Raw genomic sequence first — 18,210 nt, 5'->3', positions numbered from 1 at the left:
GAATTCAGCGGTGTGGCATGAAAATGAAGTTGGCTAGAGGATGTTGAAACTGAAACAGTGGTGGCAGGAGAAGTATTTCTTGAAGCACTGAGTATCAGTGAGTTCATCTGTGTGGTTGAAACTGACCGCTCTGGAAGGCTCTTCTAGCAGATGGTGCTTAAGAGAGAAGTAAATGTCACTAACACAGGAAATGCAACATGACCAATAGTTTGGCTGAAATAGGTCTTTTGCGGGGGGCGAGGGAGAGTATGAGAAAACATTGCTCAGGTAGTTGAAAACAAGTTTAGAGAAAAACATGTTTTACTCATGTTAAACATTTTACGCGACCATTCTGTGGAGCAGCTGAGGTGCAGCCAAGATTTGGAACATGAAGTGTGCATTTTGGCAGGGGAGTGGATTGCTCTGCTGTCAAGGATACACCTTCTGCTGTCACCATGAAAATCTACCCAAATTTGGCCAAATTATACTTAGAAAAATGTGGCAATGCTCAGACTTCTTAGAGTTTGGCTGCTAAATTCTCTCAAGCTTCACCCTGTGCCGAGCATGTGCCAGACCAGAAATGCAAGGGACAAAGCAAGACTTTTCACTGAACTGCTGTTCCCAGCCACCGTGGCTCCAGGCACCAGAACCAAGAACAATAAGATTATCTTTCCTGTGCTTTCAGTAGTCCCTCTTCTCTTGCTCAGGTGGCACTGATGAGGAGAAAAGCGTTCTGAATTCAATGCACAGGGGACAACAAGAGGTTGCTGGGGTACAGAAAAGAAGGGAACAAACTCTGACAAGGAAGGGGAACCCAGAGGAGGAATACAGGATTACTAAGAGTGGACTCAGTCACCTGTAAAAGGTAGAAGAGGTGAGGCATACAGTCAAGAAATGTCAGTGTTCAGGTTGGGTGTGCAACCTTTGTTAAGTCCCCTTCTGTGTATGCATAATAGAACAGTATTAAGTTACATGAACACATCCCTTTTTTCCCTCCACATGATCCCTGCCTCCTTTAACCCATAGGATGAATTTGCCCAGGGCTGGGCTGTGTAGTGAGGAAGCTGTTGTCTGCAGGACAATGGTCTAATCTGTTGACATAATTGGAAGGTGAGTAGCGAAGACACATTCCTGTTCATGAACTACTGATCTACTGTAGCAATAAGTGCTGTAGAAAAGCCTAGGAAGAAATTAATAATTTTGTGTTCAGAAAAGCATTTGAATTGTGTGCAGTAAATAAAAATATGGAAGTGGGGAGAGGAGACATATTGAACAGCACAACGACACTGAATAGCTACTCATTTGGGCTACGTCTACACTACAGAGTTATTTTAAAATATGATATTTAGGAACAGCTATTTTAAAATATCTTATTTGGAAATAACACAGCTACACGCAGAGGCTGCATCTACACTAGCAAGTTATTTCAAAATATTTTTCAAAAGAAGGGGTCTTTTGCAATATCCAGCTGAGCATCTACACAGAAAAAGCGTTCTTTCAAAATTAAATCAAGAGAATGTGGTGCTCCTTTTGAAAGTGCTCATCCACTCCCGTTTCAGGAAGAGCGTCTTCTTTCAAAAGCAAACACCTTTAGACACTCCCCGGCCCTTTTATTGAAAGAGCATTACCCATGGCACCTGATTTTTTGATCCCTGGCCTCTTCTTTCGAAAGAGTGGGGTCTGTGTGGACACTCTTTTGAAAGAGCCGATCACTCTTTTGAAGCATACGCTTTCGCGGGCAAACTCCCAAGGTCTGTGAGATTGAGTGATCGTTGTCCAGGATGGGTTGTAGATCACTGCTGATGCACTGGAGAGGCTTTAGCTGGGGGCTATATGTGATGGCCAGTGGTGTTTTCTTGTTTTCCTTGTTGCGCCTGTCTTGCAGCTTCTGGGTGAACGTCTGGCTCTTTCAATCTGTTTCTTCACTTCCTTAGGTGGGTACTGTAGTTTCAGGAAAGCTTGGTAAAGGTCTTGTAGATGTTTGTCTCTGTCTGAGGGATTGGAGCAAATGCAGTTGTACCTTAGTCCCTAGCTGTGTACACTGAATAGACATTATTCTGTCTGCAATGAGGTTTACCAATTTCAAAATAACACATCTGCTATTTTGAATTTATTTTGAAATAGAACATGCATATTGTGGACTCTTGCAAAGTTATTTCAAAATAATAGCTGTTATTTTGAAATAACTCTGTAGCGTAGACATAGCCTTGGTGAGCACTGCCCATCCCGTGCACTGAGGCAGAGGTCCAGTGGAAAAAATAGATTTTAGTTATATGATCACATGCTACTTCAGAATGCATACACACAGGGAATTAATTCAGATTCCACAGACATTTTTAACTTGAGTGATTGGTTTTTACACATTTAAAACAAACATTCTAGTTTCACTTTACAAACAGCACAGCCTAACAGGTCATCTAGGTGGCACCTTAATTAGACAGGAACTGTTCAATCATTATCAGATATAAAAGTCAGAAATGTCTTTTGGGGTCAGGCAAATTTAGGAAACAGAAAAGAGGGGGTTCTGGAATGGAATCCTAGGGTTTGGTAAGCTTAAGGATGCAGCTTATACTGATGTTTGTGCTGTGTTATTTGTGAATGACCTGTAAAACCATACCCCAGGAAGAAGTAGGGGGTAAAAAAAAAATCAAATCTATCTTGAGGACTCTGTTCTGCAGAGGACAAGGTAAATATGTTCAAAGACAAATGGAGTGCTATGTTTTCTTACCAATAAAGAGAGAGATTTTTAGCCTAGCTGACTTTTAAAACACCCTTTTGTCCCGGGAGTAAAAGGGGGTCACTGGATGAGTGGTTGACAGAGATGAGACAAGCAGCAAGCGTAAAAAAGCTTTATTAACAATGGCTTAATAAATGTTATGGGGGGAGGAATTAAGGGGAAATACCTAGCGTGCTCTAGCCGTCTACCCCAATGCGATGTCAGGTGACAGACAGGGAAAGCCTGTACTTACGGGGTGGTTACCAAATCCCATACCAACATCTAGCCAAAAGGGTCCAGATTTTCGGCGGGAGGGATGAGCGACTTGGACCAGCCCATGGGCTTGTCAAGGTACACACGTCTCCGATTTGGGAGGCGGGAGTTTAACTTTTATCGGGGTTTGGACATGGAAGCAACCCCTGGGTCAATGTCAGTGCGTTGTGCCCTTTTTAGGAGTTAGGAGTGTTTCCTTTTTAGGAGCTTTTAATGTTTGGTGAGTTGCGGATCTTGCTTCCTGATAGGTGACTAAGCTCTTAGCTAGCCCCACTTCCTCGTATGTGGCTGAGCCCTTAGATCCTTGCGGGGGGGTTGTCACTGCACGCTGGGGTCTGAGTGGGTAGCAAAGCCTTGATCACACATGGGGTGCGTGCAGGCCACAGCTTGCGACACTGTCGTGGTCACGCCCTAAATGGCTGTGCCCACACCATTATATTTAAGTTTCCATGGGCCAGCAAGATGACACAATTCAGCCAATATTCTGGGTAGGGAATGGAAAAATGGCCACTGCCTCCTGTCGCCCCACTTCCGGAAGGCTACCTGCTCACATTTAAAGGCAGAGTATGTAGGAAATAGAATGATCCCCTTCCACTTATAAAGGTACATGATTTATTCAGCTTAATGTAGTGACCTTAACTGTGAGAAACCTCAGAAAAGGTTGGGTTGTCCCATCCCAGGTCAAGCTCCTATGACAAGTTAAGGTTATTTTCTGGGGGCCTTGCCCCACTACCTAGGTAAGAGAAGTTTGAACCCCGTTGGAAGATATCACTCTAATGCTGCAGGAGGGAGCTGTACATGATGCAGAAAAATGAAGATATCCATTAAGAAGCCACACAGACCCACCAACAGGTGTGATTTGCACCCTGAAGCTCAATAACCTGCAGTCAGAAGGAAGGAGCATCTACAAGCCCTTGCTCCCAGGTCTCTGAGCACAGAGACCTCTGAGAATGTCTATTTTAAGTTCCTTAATGTCTGACAACCAGGGCCATTGCAAAGCAGAGATAGAGATGAAGAAGGGAGCGGGATCTGGGGCAACCCCCCTACTAACGCCCTAGGCCCTGCCCCTCCACTGCTCCACCCCTTTTTCCTCTTCCACTTCACAAGCAGCAGGATCAGCGGCCTGCTCTGCTACCCTCTGCAGAGAAGCTAGGTGCAGCAGGCCAGGAGGATGGCTGAGCAGAACTGGCTGCTGCTCCCATCACCAGCATAGTTAGGGCAAGGAGGAAGGTGACTTCTGTTGCCGCTGCAGCCACAAACAACCCCCAGCCCAGGCCTGGCCCTGGCCCCAATCTGAAGTGGCCGCCCTTCCTTGTCCTATGGATGAGATAGCTCTGCTGACAATGAAGAGGCAGGAAGGTTTCAGCTTACATATAGAGGTGGAGACACTGCGACAGAGAGCTGTCAAGAAGAACACAGTGCCTGTTGAACTGATGAATCAGACCAGACTGGTTCATATTGTGAGAGGAATTCAGTAGCAAATTCCCACTCTATTTCATCTTCAGTTACCAGAAAAACAGTACACTCTGCTGAGTGACACCCAGCTGATAGAAGTTAGAGAGGTGGAAAAAAAGAAAGTCAGTAGCAAGTTTTGGGAAGTCCAGTCATGGGAGCCACCTCACACAGCTCTACTGTGATTGGATAAAGTACTGCTGGTGAGCACCAAAGAAGAATTTGCTTAACACGCATGGGACTGATGGCACAGATAGCTGAATTATCCTGCACATTAAGAAAGTGTTAAGCTGGAGAACAGAAAAAGAAGTAGAGGAAGTGGTCACTTGTTATTGTTGGCCAGATAATAAAACCACACAAATGGGAGAAGAAAATACAGTGGTGTGCTGCGAGCTCCAGCTCTGCCTGCTGCAGTTTTTTGATCTGTTTTTGTAAAGGGTGAAAGGCTACCACGATGCCGGCCCCTCTCAAAGCAACAACTTAATGTTAAAATGTGACTCACATTTACAGTGCAACTGCGACCAAACTCGGTTTACACACTGAAGTCTGTAAGGTTCAAGGTTGTAGCATGATTTCAGTGTAAGTTCTGGTTTCATCTACATTTTAAGCAAGACCAATCCGTGTTTTAAGCCTATCCCTTGTGCTGCCTCACTGTGATTGGCTCTCCAGTGAGATAGATTTTTCCATTGCAGGCAGGGTCTTTATTAAAGCTGCACAATCAGACTTTCAGACCAAAAGAGGATCACCACAGTGTACAATAAGCTCTTTCATACCTGGCATTCTATTATGCCGTATTCTCAGATAACTGGCATGTTAACTATAAGTAAATTTTAGTTAAGTTTCCCATAAGTACAGTATAGTGAAAATAAACAGGTAAATACAGCAAATACAGTACAAGTTTCCACTGTACAATACTATTGTTGTTGCTAAATTAAATACTCTGCATACATTTTGTTTGTTTCTTAATATCTAATCTTGTTTTTCTTTAGTGTTATACATTGCTAGGTATACCTCTCTATTATCCAGAATACTGGCATATCCAGCAACCTCCCAGTCCTGTGACTGCCAGATATGAAAGAGTTTACTGTAAATTCAAAAATGAATGCAATTGCTAAGATCTGGAGCTAATAACTGTTACTACAGTCATTGTGCAACACTAGAACAGTTGCAGAACAGCCAGTAAAGATATCTCACTAGCTGGCCTCCATTTGTAAGTTAAGAGGAAGCCTGATCTCTTAACTCGTTAGAGTGGCTTATCTTTTACAAAGGAATTAGGAAAAAGGATAATATTCCAGCTTTGCCACTGAGAAATCAGAATTTAAAAAAGCAACATACAGCTTATATGTAAGTTATGAGAAAGTTTGATTCACAAAGATTGAAAGAATAAGATTAGACATTTCCTAGCAAAATGAAAATGTTTCACCATTACCCCTATGGAAACATTTTCTGCATGAGGCAGCTCAGCCCTCTCAGGTGCCATGTGCTGAAAGCGTCTGCCACTTTTGCCATATGAGGTTGCTGTTTTGTTCTGAAAATGGCATCCTCTCCATGCACCCTGTGTGTGAAGTCATGCTGGCAGGGGGCATTCTGGTAGCACTTGCCCATTCTGGACTACACCGCTGAAGAGGAGAACTAGAGCATCAGAGAAGATGTGGTCTCTTTGGAGGGCTGGATGTGCAGGAGAGAATGGAGGCATTAGGGACCAGGCATTACACCTCTCATGAGGCACTGCAGCAGCTCTGGCAGACGAAGAGATGCATTTCAACCCAGACTATTAGCTAAGGGGGAGTGTGGTGTGCCCAGGCAGGGACAGCACCTCTGCTGTGGGGCACTTATGTCTCTTTGGGGGCAGTTGTGCACCTGTAGTCCCCACCTGGCACTCATCTCTCACCTGTGGCTCCAAGAAGCTGTAGCGTGAGGCAGCAGCCACACCCCACAAACAGCTTCGACAAGTGGGCTAAATCAGGCGAGGGTCGCCAACAGGTCTGAAACCTTCAGTGAGATAGGGATTTGCCTGTCCCAGCGTGGGCAGTTGGCTCCAGGGGACTGGACAGATGAGATCAGCGGTGAGATTCAATGACCAGGAAGGAAGCCTAGGAAGTCGCCAGCCGTGATGACTTTTTGTGCCACTGGGACCAGGCTTCTGAGGCCAAGAGAGTGGAACTGCCCCTGAGCAACGGCTTTTCCACTTCAAATATTCTCGCGCACAGGTTTTTTGCGCATTCTCATCTCTCAAATCAGCCAACTTTATTAAATTAGTCTACCCTGTCCTTCTACATCTTCTGTTTACTTCAAAGGCCTGCGGTAAGTGGGGAGGGGCGAAGTGACAGGTGGAGGTGACCACTGAGAGTCACAGTTCCAAAGCTGCTTGTAGGCAGCCTGGGGACTTTGATGGCTCAACTTTGACCCCAGGACAGAGAAGTTTGGCAACATCCCAGGTGACTCAGCAGGCCTTTTTAGGAGCAGCACTGCTCACCCTCAGATGCAGGAGGGGACTAGAAAAGGTGTTCCAAAAATTGTTTGTCCCAACCCAACTGGCCACCATGCCGGAGCTGGCAGTTTTACCCTCACAGCAGTCAACAGCACCACAAAAAGAAAGATGGTATTTGGAGCATGGAACGTTCGCACCCTCTTGGATAGGGAGAAAGCTCTGAGGCCTGAGAGAAGAACGGCCCTCATAGCAAGAGATCTGGCATGCTATAACACTGACATAGCCACCCTGAGCAAGACCAGACTTGCAGAAGAAGGCTTCATCTACAAACTGAAAGGAGGTTACATGTTCTTCCGGAAAGGCAGGTCAGAAAACAAAGACAGAATCCATGGAGTGGGACTGGCCATCTAGACATCACTTCTGCGCCAGCTTCCTGACCTACCAACTTGCATCAGTGAGTGTCTGATCAAGCTCCGCTTCCATCTCAACCCCTGTTGCCATTTTACAGTCATTAGCACTTACGTTCCCACTCTGGCCAGCAGCGAAGAAGCAAAAGAGAGTTTCTCTGAGGATCTCCAAGTGACAAGCTTCTCCTGTTGGGTGATTTCAATGCCAGGGTCGGCAAAGACTGTAGGACCTGGAAATGGTTGCTGGAGCACCACAGTGTTGGCAACATGAATGCCAATGGCTGCCTTCTGCTGAGCTTGTGTGCAGAAAATGACCTGATGATTACCAACACTCTCTTCAAGCAAGCCAATAAATACAAGACCAAATGGATGCTCCCAAGACCAAAACAGTGGCATCTGATTGACCATGTCATCAGTCGCAGGCAGGATATTCGTGATGTAAGATCACCAGGGCCATGCGGGGAACTGAGTGCTGGCCTGATCATAGACTCTTCAGATCAGTCCTTATGCTGCACATTGCACCACAAGAAGCCCGAAGTTCTCAGACCCTCCTTCAAGGTCGGGAAGCTGCAACGTACTGTTCATCATGAGCAATTCACAGACCACCTTGATGATGTCTCATGGACCTCTGACTGGAGGCCCAACACAAGACGCTGGTGACTGAGTCAGCTAAGTCAACACTAGGACTAAAAAAAAAAGAGAGAGTTCACCATGACCGGTTTGATGAAAATGACGAGACCATCATGAAGATCTTAGCGGAAAAACAGAACGCATTTCTGTTATGGAAAAACGATTAGTCCCTAATCTCCAAACATGACCGTTTCAAGCACCTTCAGAGTCAGGCACAGACTGCACTTCTCAAAATGCAAGATGAGTGGTGGGAGAGTAAAGCTGATGAAGTCCAATACTACGCTGACACCAAGAACTCCAAGATGTTCTTCAGTGCTATCAAAGCTATATATGGACCTTCAAAGCCACGTACTACAGCTCTCCTCTCTGCAAATGGCATGACCCTCCAGAGGGAGAAAAGCAGCATCAACAATAGGTGGAGAGAACACTTCAGCAACCTTCTCAACAGGCCCTCCATTGTTGACCCTGCAGCCCTAGACCAGATCCCTCAGAAACCCACAATAGACAGTCTTGACCTGCCCCCTACAATGGATGAGGTCAAAAAGGCAATCAGCCAGACCAGCTCTAGCAAAGCCCCTGGGATGGACAGTATCCCTGCTGAAATTTTCAAGGCAGCAGGACCAGTGTCACTTGGAGCCTTTCACAGCATTTTGACCAGCATCTGGGAAGAAGACAACATGCCCAAAGACTTTAAGTATGCCATGATCACCTTGCTCTTCAAGAGTAAGGGCAACAAAGCTGACCGTGGAAATTACTGGGACATCTCTCTTCTCTCTACTGCTGGGAAGATCTTGGCTTGAGTCATCCTCAACCATCTGATCACCAGCATCTCAGAGCGGGCATAGTGTGGTTTCACCCAGGCTGCAGCACCATTGACATGATCGTTGCTGTTCATCAGGTCCAGGAAAAGTGCATAGGGCAGAACTTGAATCTACAGGCCAGCTCTATAGACCTGACCAAGGAGTCTGACACCATCAACAGAGAAACCCTGCGGATTATCTTGTCAAAATTCAGCTGCCCAAGAATATTCATTAACCTCATACACCTGTTCCATGATGACATGACTGGCTTTGTTCTTTCGAATGGTGAATCCTCAGATCCATTTGAGATATCCAATGGTGTGAAGCGAGGGTACGTGCTGCCCCCAGTGTTATTCAACCTCTTTTTCACATGCATCCTCAGCCACACAGTTAGGGACCTGGACCAGGGAGTCTACATAAACTACAGGCTTGATGGGTCACTTTTCAGCCTTCATCATTTGAATGCTAAAACCAAGATGCTCAAGAGGTTCATCCTTGAAGCCCTTTTTGCTGATGACTGTGCACTTAGGGCACACAAGGAAGCTGATCTTCAGCTCTTCATCAACAAGTTTGCTGAAGCCACTCACCACTTTGGTTTGACCATCAGCCTAGGAGAGACCGAGGTACTGTTTCAACCTGCTCCAGGATCTGCTGCTCTTCCTGCTTCAATCTCTATTGAAGGAACAGAGTTAAAAACAGTAGAGGAGTTCAAGTACCTCGGCAGCGTGGTAGCCAATGATGGCTCCCTTGACAAAGAAATCAATGTGAGGGTCAGCCACGCCAACCAGGCATGAAGATGTCCAAGAGTACAAGTGTTGAATCAGCACAATATCCCACAGTCCACTAAACTGACAGTGTACAAGGCTGTAGTCCTGACCAGTCTCCTGTATGGATGTGAAACCTGGACCTTGTACAGAAAACATGTGAAACTGCTGCAGCGCTTTCACACACAGCGTGAGGTCAATACTGCACAATCAATGGCAGGACACAGTCACAAACCTGGAAGCCCTTGACAGATCAGGAACCTCAAGCACTGAAGCCACGATTCTGAAAGCCCAGCTTTGCTGGACAGGGCATGTCATACAAATGGAGGGGTCAAGAATCCCTAAACAACTCCTCTATGGTGAACTCTCCCGGGGCAAAAAGAATCAAGGTAGGCCTCACAAGAGGTGTAAAGACTGCGTGAAGAACAACATTGCTCATGCTGGATTAAAGCCAAGGCAGGTAGAGTAGTATGCAGAAGACTAAACAGGCTGGCGTGCTCTTGTACGACATGTGTATGTCAACTTCGAAGAGCAGCAACGTGTATGCCTGATTGATGCTTGTGAGAGGAAAGCAACAGCAGCAGCTGCACAGACGGAGCCAGGACAATTCCCTTGCCCCTACTCTGAATGCCCATGCCATTAGGGCTTGGACTCCTCAGCCAGATGCAAGTCCACAATCAACAAGCCAGTGCAAGCTGAAGATGTCATCGCCAGACACTATAGACCACCAAGAAGATTTAGCTTAGATTTTTCCCAATGTCATTTCCCCCTGAAATAGATCTTTTCCTGTGGAAAATTTTGATTTTGATTCAAAGCTTTTCAGCTAATCCTAATGGTAATTGTTGGTACAGGACTTTGTAATGATGGTCACTGAGAACACTTCTGAGTCCATCCAATGCCCGTTTTGGAAGAGTGCTACACAAGTATTACCAAACAACATTCAACCTGACAGTGGATAGTATCTTAATATGCATCTCATGAATATGGCTCTCCCATTCCACTGGAAGGAATACTTGCACACACTGCTGCACAGCTTGAAAAAACAGCTGCTTTCTTAAGGATATGCAACAGTGGATCTTGGGTAAACTGCACTATCAATTTGAATCTTGCTCTTGCTACTGCGTATTTGTCTTCTCTGTGAAATAAAAAGCGTAGCTACCAATATGGCAGGGGACAAAATGTTCATTACAAAAGCACAGCATTCTCCTCTCATTCGTGCAGAATACAGTCAATGACTCCCGAGACCTGCTCTGTCCTGTGTGGTGTTGCATAAAACCACCAAGAATAAACCAGGCCTAAACTTTTCTACAGGGGAGGGGTTGGAGCTGTGAAATTTTTCTATATGGAGAACAGAGAAACCAGGGGTCAGAGTGAACTTTTAAAGCAGGGGGACTAGGAGAATAACAAAGGGACTGGCTAGAAAGAGCTCTTTCCCCTTAGCTAATTAAAGGTGAGTGATTGGCAGCACACGTTCTACTTCCCACTCTTAATTAATAGTAATGTGAGTCTGACTGGCTGAGACAGTTTACATAGGGCTTGTCTACACTTGCTCCCAACTTCAAAGGGGGCATGGTAGTCAGGGTGATGGGAGATTACTAATGAAATACTGCAGTGCATATGCAGCACTTCATTAGGCTAACTATCCCCCGCGGCAACTTCTAAGTGTGAAGCTTCAAAGTGCCGGAATGCACGTACCCACCAGCACTTCAAGTGCTGGCGCTACTTTGAATTCCCTTTGGTTCTCAAAATTTTGGGGTGTAAAGGCAGTTCGAAGTAGCGCGGGCACTTCCACGTGCCAGCGGCTACATGCATGCCAGCACTTCAAAGTTTCACACTTGGAAGTTGCCGCTGGGGATAACTACTAGCGATCCCACTTCACACTGATTACCATGCCCCTTTCCAAGTTGGGGGCAAACATAGATCCAGCTTTAGTGTCCCTTCCCAGAGAAGGTTTGTTCAAATTAATGATTTCCATGGCAACGTGTTCTCTCCAATTTTCCTATGAGCCCTTGGAACCCAGGGCCTATTTTCTTTGCCTGGGCTTGTTTTTCAGTTAGGCATTCCTCTCTGTGTTCTTGGCCCAAATGTCCATAGTTGCGCTGGGTGTCCATTGGCTGTAATCTGCTACCCCACAGGTGGCTGCAGTAGGGTTGTATGGAACATTTTCACTTTGCAAAATCTCCAAGATCTTCCAGGATTAAGGGCCTCTGTAAGTACAATTATTTTTATTTTAGTAATCCAGTGTTGCACGCCTAAAACAGACTGACAGTTCTTTCACTTAGATCAACATCAGATTTCAGAGGGCTCTACATTTTCTGAACTCTTGTGATGCTCATATTTAAGGGTGCTTTATCTCTACCATCCCCTTCTTCCCTGTGGCCTGCTGCTTTGACCACTTTAATAAATGCACTTACTAATCAAGCCCTGCTCACGTAGAATTGACAATTCTAGCACTTTGCACTGGTTTTACTGTGCAATCACCTTGATTTTGTGTGAACATAACCCACAAACTGTGCTGTAAAACAGCATGACCCCACTGTTACTGCTTCACTGAGGAGCTGCATTCTCTGACAGCTCTAACTGTCTAAATGCTATGACATTTCTGGTAAGAGAATGGGTTCAGCTCTTTATTTATCTGGCACTTTTTGAAATCAGCACTAGTAATTCCCACTTGAATTCCTCACATACCTACATTGAAGATTTCAGAAGATATCAGCAAATAACCATGAAGCCCTTTGCCATCCATCAGATTGAAGCAAAAGCCACCCAGGCTAATTAGTGAACAATGCTATCCTGAATCCCTAATTGGTTTTCTAGTTTTCTATCATTCTGAAGAGGCAGGGACTCTACAGCTGATAAACTGCCTGCCTGCTCACTTAGCTTTCACGCCAAGAGTGACAACTAATCCAAGTCTCAGTGCTAACTAGCCACCATCACATCTGGAACTGAGAGCAACTCTTTTTACAGGTCACTCTGCCATTGGTTGGTATGCTCTCTTATTGCTAACTTCTGACTGAAAGAGTGACATCCTTCCAAAAAGTTAAATTCCAGAAATGAGGAGCTTAGAATAAAAGGCCTCCTTAATACGACACTAACATTAATACCACTCAGTAAGTGTTCCCTCTGATTTTTCCCTCCATGGGCAGAATAAACTTTATGATGTGCACCAAGGCATGTATGGATGTGCTCTATCAATAGAAACACGTGTTGCTAGCTGTGGCAGCTGTGGGTGCTCTGCTAATCAGCTAGATGGCACCTTAATCTAGCCTAGGTGGCTCCCCCCGTTCTCATTTTACAGGGAACACTGCTCGGTAACTCTTGCTCTTAAAGTTCTGTTCTGGATTGTTTCAGTTCAGCCCAGCAGATAAACGATTCTAATGACTGTCTAACTGCTAGTGAAGGTGGGCATGAAATATACGATTCCATCTCATAACAAGCTGAGATATGTGAAAGGACATAAGTAACCAACTCCCATTTAAGTGCTCTTTGTACCTTTGAAAACATCTTTATCACTGATAACTGTGTTTAGAACCTTGCATGAAGAAGAAACGTGCATCCATAGCCGATCTTCTGTTTGCAAAAATGATCCATTGACAGCCGCATCTATGAATACCCGTGGATATAAAGTGAATAGCTGTAGATTTGCAGGACTCTACCTATATGGATTTCAAAAGGAGCAGCAGTAAAGAAAATGAGTAGTGTCAAGTTTCTATATCTGCATCCTTAGTAAATTTAGAACCTTGTCTGCAAAGCACATGGGGGTACATAAAGGACTCCGGGGGTGGGGGTACCACTTGATCATTTGATTTAAGGCTGTGATAATGCATTAAGGGACTCAAATTAAAGTTTCAGAGGCAACTTTATTTCTAGCATTTGCTAACACATATGTATTGACTGTGCAGCCTAAGTCTTCAAATTAATTTTAATGCAATTATACGTTTGTTTTTCTGCCATTGGTGACTGTAGCAAGTTTTTATTTGTTGCTTTGCTCTGTTTGTTATAGGTAGTTGTCCACCTCCCCACCTTTCGCTGTTTGAGGACACATCACTGGGAATCAATTCATAAAGGTAGTTTTTAAACACAGATGCAGGATAAGTCAGGCACGAAACACCACTCACGCTGGGGCATCAGCAAAAAGGCAGTCAGATGCTGCAGCTTTGGGATTTTCAATGTACTGGAAAGTATTGAAATGCAGAAACATTTTGGCTAAAAATAATGCCGAGGACTCAACCAATGGGTTTCAGAAGGTTAGGGGACATCGACCATTTTCTACTCACTACAAGTTTTTTGCTTGATGATAAAGTACTGCAGTTTCCAACACTGGGCTGCAAGAATGTGCACATGCGGTCGTGTGAAGGGTAGAAGGCACATGACAGTAGCTCTGCACGTACGCCTTTGCACACAATTTACCTGCATCACTGGACATCACATCTTGTCCTTTCCATCCTCCTTTTCTTTACCAGATATCGTATTTCTGATGCCACCAGAAGCTTGTGTGTGTGGAGAGAACGTGGCAACGGGTACATCAATTTTTTTTCCAAATTGACAACAAGGAAGAAACTTGGAATGTGGCTGCAAAATGTGTAAGACCTGTTCAGAAACTAAATGGCCTTTCTGAGCAAGTTTGCCTACTTTGGTTTTGTGATTTTTAAAGCACAATGATTTCAACACAAAGTGGGGTTTTTTTTGGAGCTAGAAAGCTAACTCAACCCTGTGACACCATCTCAAAGCCACCCAATCACTAAGCTATCAATTGGCTATTTGATTGTTTCTTGTACGCCTTATGTGAGCACGATTAGGCCCTCTGCTCTCCACCCATGTTGATTTACACCATGCTGAGCACTGGTAGAAAAACTTAAGCTTGAAGTTATTTTCTTGCCTGCTCAAAAATAAACAAGGCCTGTCACGCAGGCTTTTCATGCTGAAATGATTCAACAGATTGCCCTGTCATAATCCAAAGGCAGCTCCATAGGCTTGTTCAAGATCTTTTGTAAAACAAAGTGTCACTCAGAATGTTACAAGCAAATACACAAAAGCATTACTGAATATATGACAAAGAGAAGGTACATGCTAGTTGCTTGACAGGCTTTAAAGTAATACAGTCAGCTGAGAGGAGAGCATAGTTCCCAGTTCTCAACTACTAGCTCAAACGTCACTAGCGAGGAAAAAAACCAACCACAATAAATTACTTTCAAGATGCGAGGATAAAACATCGTTCAGTCACGTTATACTGTCTTGCTAAATTCCATATTGAATTGAGTGGCATAAAAAGGAATGTTGAAGGGAAAATATCAAGCTAATTATTATACATAAAACAGATTCCTCCCTGAATTACATTAACGTCATCTTGCAATATTCGGGGCAGGTCTACAATGGGGGAAAAAGTCAATTAAGATATGCTCATGGGCAGTGGGTGAAGCTACTGCTCGTGGGGGAGCAAGATCCCCAGCCTGTGGCCAACCCGGCTCCCCCAGACCCCAGTCCCACTCAGCCCAGGCCCCGTCCTTTCCCCAATGTCTCCCTCTTCTCATCCCTTCCAGCTGAATCCCTGAATGCAACTGCAGAAAATGGCACTTGAGGCAAAAAAAAAAAAAAAATCAAGCTTCTACAATTTCTTTCTAAAGAAAATGGAGCATGTTCTCCACTGCACACCAGATTGTGAAGATTGAATGCACAGAAAGTACTTAATTAAATGCACTAAAGTTGGGAATAAAAAATACCAGTAACAGATTTTTTGCATATAGCCTGAAGTTGGTCAGACATTTATTTGAAAAACTGTACAGGCTGAATGTCTCTAGTTTGGCATCTACAGGGCCTGAATGGTGTTGAACAAGAGAATTTGCCAAATCACCAGAGGTCAATACTGTCTAGCAGCATTACCAACACTTCTGCTACTTAGGGAGCTCAGACATTTAGGGATAAATTACAGCTAAATAACAGCACAGACCACTGAGAGCCAGGACTGGAGGCTGTAAACAAACTTTATGGGACCATGGGAAACTTGGCCATACCTATGACAATAGTCATCTGGCTAACTAAAATCATTCTGGATTACGGATTTTGCTGAATGAGAGTGTGCTGGACTAGAAAGGTTCAATTTGTGATAAAAGCAAATCAGCTGTCCAGCTGAATACAACAGTAAATATTATGGAATTCATGATGCATCTCTTCTCTGTTTTATGTTTTCTTTATTAGTATTTCTAAGGTGATTTAATATTTTATATGTTCTCTTAAACTTTTGTAAATTAATAATTCCAAATATCTACATATTTAACCAGCTGAAACAAAGACCTTATGCTAATTAGTTAGAACAGTTTAGTGTCTTAATTACAAAGTTCCTTGCTTTTAGAAAAAGGGAACATTAATTTATTGTCTGTAATCTCCATTACACCACGTTTATGAAATTTCAGCATAGGTTTGTGTTAAAATATGCTTCCAAAGATTTTAGGCATGACAAAGGACTTTATATCTTACTAATGTAGAGATTGTAATGAAGGCTCCTCATAAAACTAGTTCATCAGAAGTAAAGAAAATTGAACAAATGAATTTCTCTGGAAGAGACAGAGACCATTTTCCTTTCAGAGCTTTCTTCAACAGGGGGGGGATCAGGAGAGCAGGATTACAACAGCAGCGATAGGTAGAAAGATGTTTGGAAGCAAGTTTTTGTACTATAGTAATTAAAATTAGAATTTTGTTTTTGATAATTTGGTTTTTAAAGAATTTATTTAAAAACTATGTCTGAAGATCCAGGCATTTAAGGCTAAAGCTTAACACTCAGATTGTGTATCTAAAAATCTATGTAAGGATTATTTACAGAAGTGATTTTATAATCTTCAGGAACGAACTATTGAAATAGTTAAATCAAATTTTAAATTAGGGTCCTTTAGACATATTACAATAATGCACAACCGTATTTGTCAGTAAGTTCAGAAACTGAAAATGTATACCTCTGGGCTGGCCATGCCTATTTAATGGCTTCATTACCAGTCAATGGCTCTTTCACGGTTTCAATGTTATGCTAATGTTATGCTAATGCTAGAAGACTTTTATGAAACCCCCTCTAGAGGAAGGCTCACCAAGCTGCAACAGCCTGACATGGGAGCGTGCATGAAGGTCAGAATAGGGATAAGAGGGGAGAGATTGTGCACTAAAACCCAGGGAAGACATTGCTTTCCCTTACCTCTTATACCCTCCGGCTCCAGCTATGTAATTTGAATTATGTCAACAAAATAAAACCAGCAGTCATGTTAGCCCTTTAAAGACTAACAAAATAATGAGTTACGTTAGTAATGTAACTCTGGTCAATATAACTTAGATCTACTCACCACGGGGTCCACACCATGCTGAATCAATAGGAGAAACATTTCTGTCGATTCTCCTAACTCTTTTCATTCTGGAGGACTGCAGGAGGCGATGGGAAAGCGATCAGCAGTTGATTTTTAGTGGGTCTTCACTAAACCCACTAAAATCCATCCCCCGTGGCTAGATTGCTGCAGTGTCAGTCCCTCACTTAGGCTGCTTCTAAACTATGACAAAATCGATTTAACATTGGGTTTTATCAATTCAATTTTGAGCATCCTCACCCTCCCACATATTCCCCACAAAATTGACTTATTGCTGCCACACACAAGTAGCTTAAATCAGCTGCTGCAGCAGTGTATTGTGGGAACCGATCCCATGGTTCTCTGAGCCCTGTTGCATTCTGGCTATTTTCACTGGTGAAGCACGGGAAAAAACATCCCGCAAGCAGCTATGGGTGTCTGATGACATCTTCCCACATTTCATTGCCTACATTTCCCTCATTCCCCTACAGTGTTAACCAAACGGGGAACCAGGGGTTAATTACAGAGAGGGAGCCTGAAAAGTGGCTGCCACATTGGACGGAATACTGTCTAAATCCTTTCACAATGATCCACTGGAGGTCAAGTCTGGTCCCACCCCCTGCCTCTGGGTGCTTGATGCTCCACTGCCCTTGACCCCCAACTATATCAGATGCCGGAGACTTGCCCTGGGCAGCTGCCAGCTCCCCAAAATTGTGGCCGCCAAGGCGGACTTCCCCCAGCCGGCCAAAAGACACCCAACTGCAGCCAGCACTGAAAATCATGACCGCCCAGGGAGACCCACCATCTATCCCTATTACCAGTGTTCCCAGGCTTGGATCTAGGTTTGGACCTGGCAAAGACGACCCTCAGAACAAGAATTTTCATCACTGTAAGCCTTACTTCAAGAACTGTGGTAATTGTAGAGCTACCACATTGCCTAAAAATGGCCTTTGAAAAAAACCATGACTATAGCCAACCCCCCAAAATTGTGACCACCCTGGGAGACTTCCTCCGGGTGGCTAAAAGACCCCTGACTACAGCCAGCTCCCTGGCCTTTGGATAAAGCCCATACCCACTCTGGGGCAGGACCCACCACCTGCATTTGGATTTAGACCTCCTGTCAAAGAAGACCCTTAGAACAAGAATGTGTGTGTAAGTAGACATGGCTACTACACTGAAAATGCAACGGGTCATAAAATTAGTTATGGCTTGGGGTGGCTAAAAGACTCCAGACTACAGCCAGCCCCAAAAATCATGACCACGCAGGGAGACTTCCCCTGGGCAGCTAAAAGACCCCCCAGCCACAGCCAGTATCCAAAAACTGTGGCTGCCGAGGGAGACTATAGCCCAGCCCTTGGCCTTTGGATAAAGCCGATACCAGAATTGCCTCTGAGAGGACAGCCACTCGAGTGACAAAGTATTTTCTTCTGTTGCCT

At 44.3% G+C, this 18,210-nt stretch overlaps 1 long non-coding RNA gene across 1 annotated transcript; it reads left to right on the top strand.

Annotated features, from left to right (window-relative positions):
• The first annotated feature begins 709 nt into the window (after nt 1-709).
• On the top strand, nt 710-14,149 carry LOC142007010 (uncharacterized). The gene is made up of 4 exons (XR_012643882.1): nt 710-853; nt 1,006-1,089; nt 13,456-13,519; nt 13,916-14,149. It is a non-coding gene; the product is annotated as an uncharacterized LOC142007010 (long non-coding RNA).
• The last annotated feature ends 4,061 nt before the right edge of the window (nt 14,150-18,210 follow it).

Source organism: Carettochelys insculpta, chromosome 1, assembly GCF_033958435.1.
Source record: "Carettochelys insculpta isolate YL-2023 chromosome 1, ASM3395843v1, whole genome shotgun sequence".
Classification (NCBI taxonomy): Eukaryota; Metazoa; Chordata; order Testudines; family Carettochelyidae; genus Carettochelys; species Carettochelys insculpta.
Note: the sequence above shows the minus strand (reverse complement) of the source record. Positions and strands in the feature narration are given on the sequence as shown.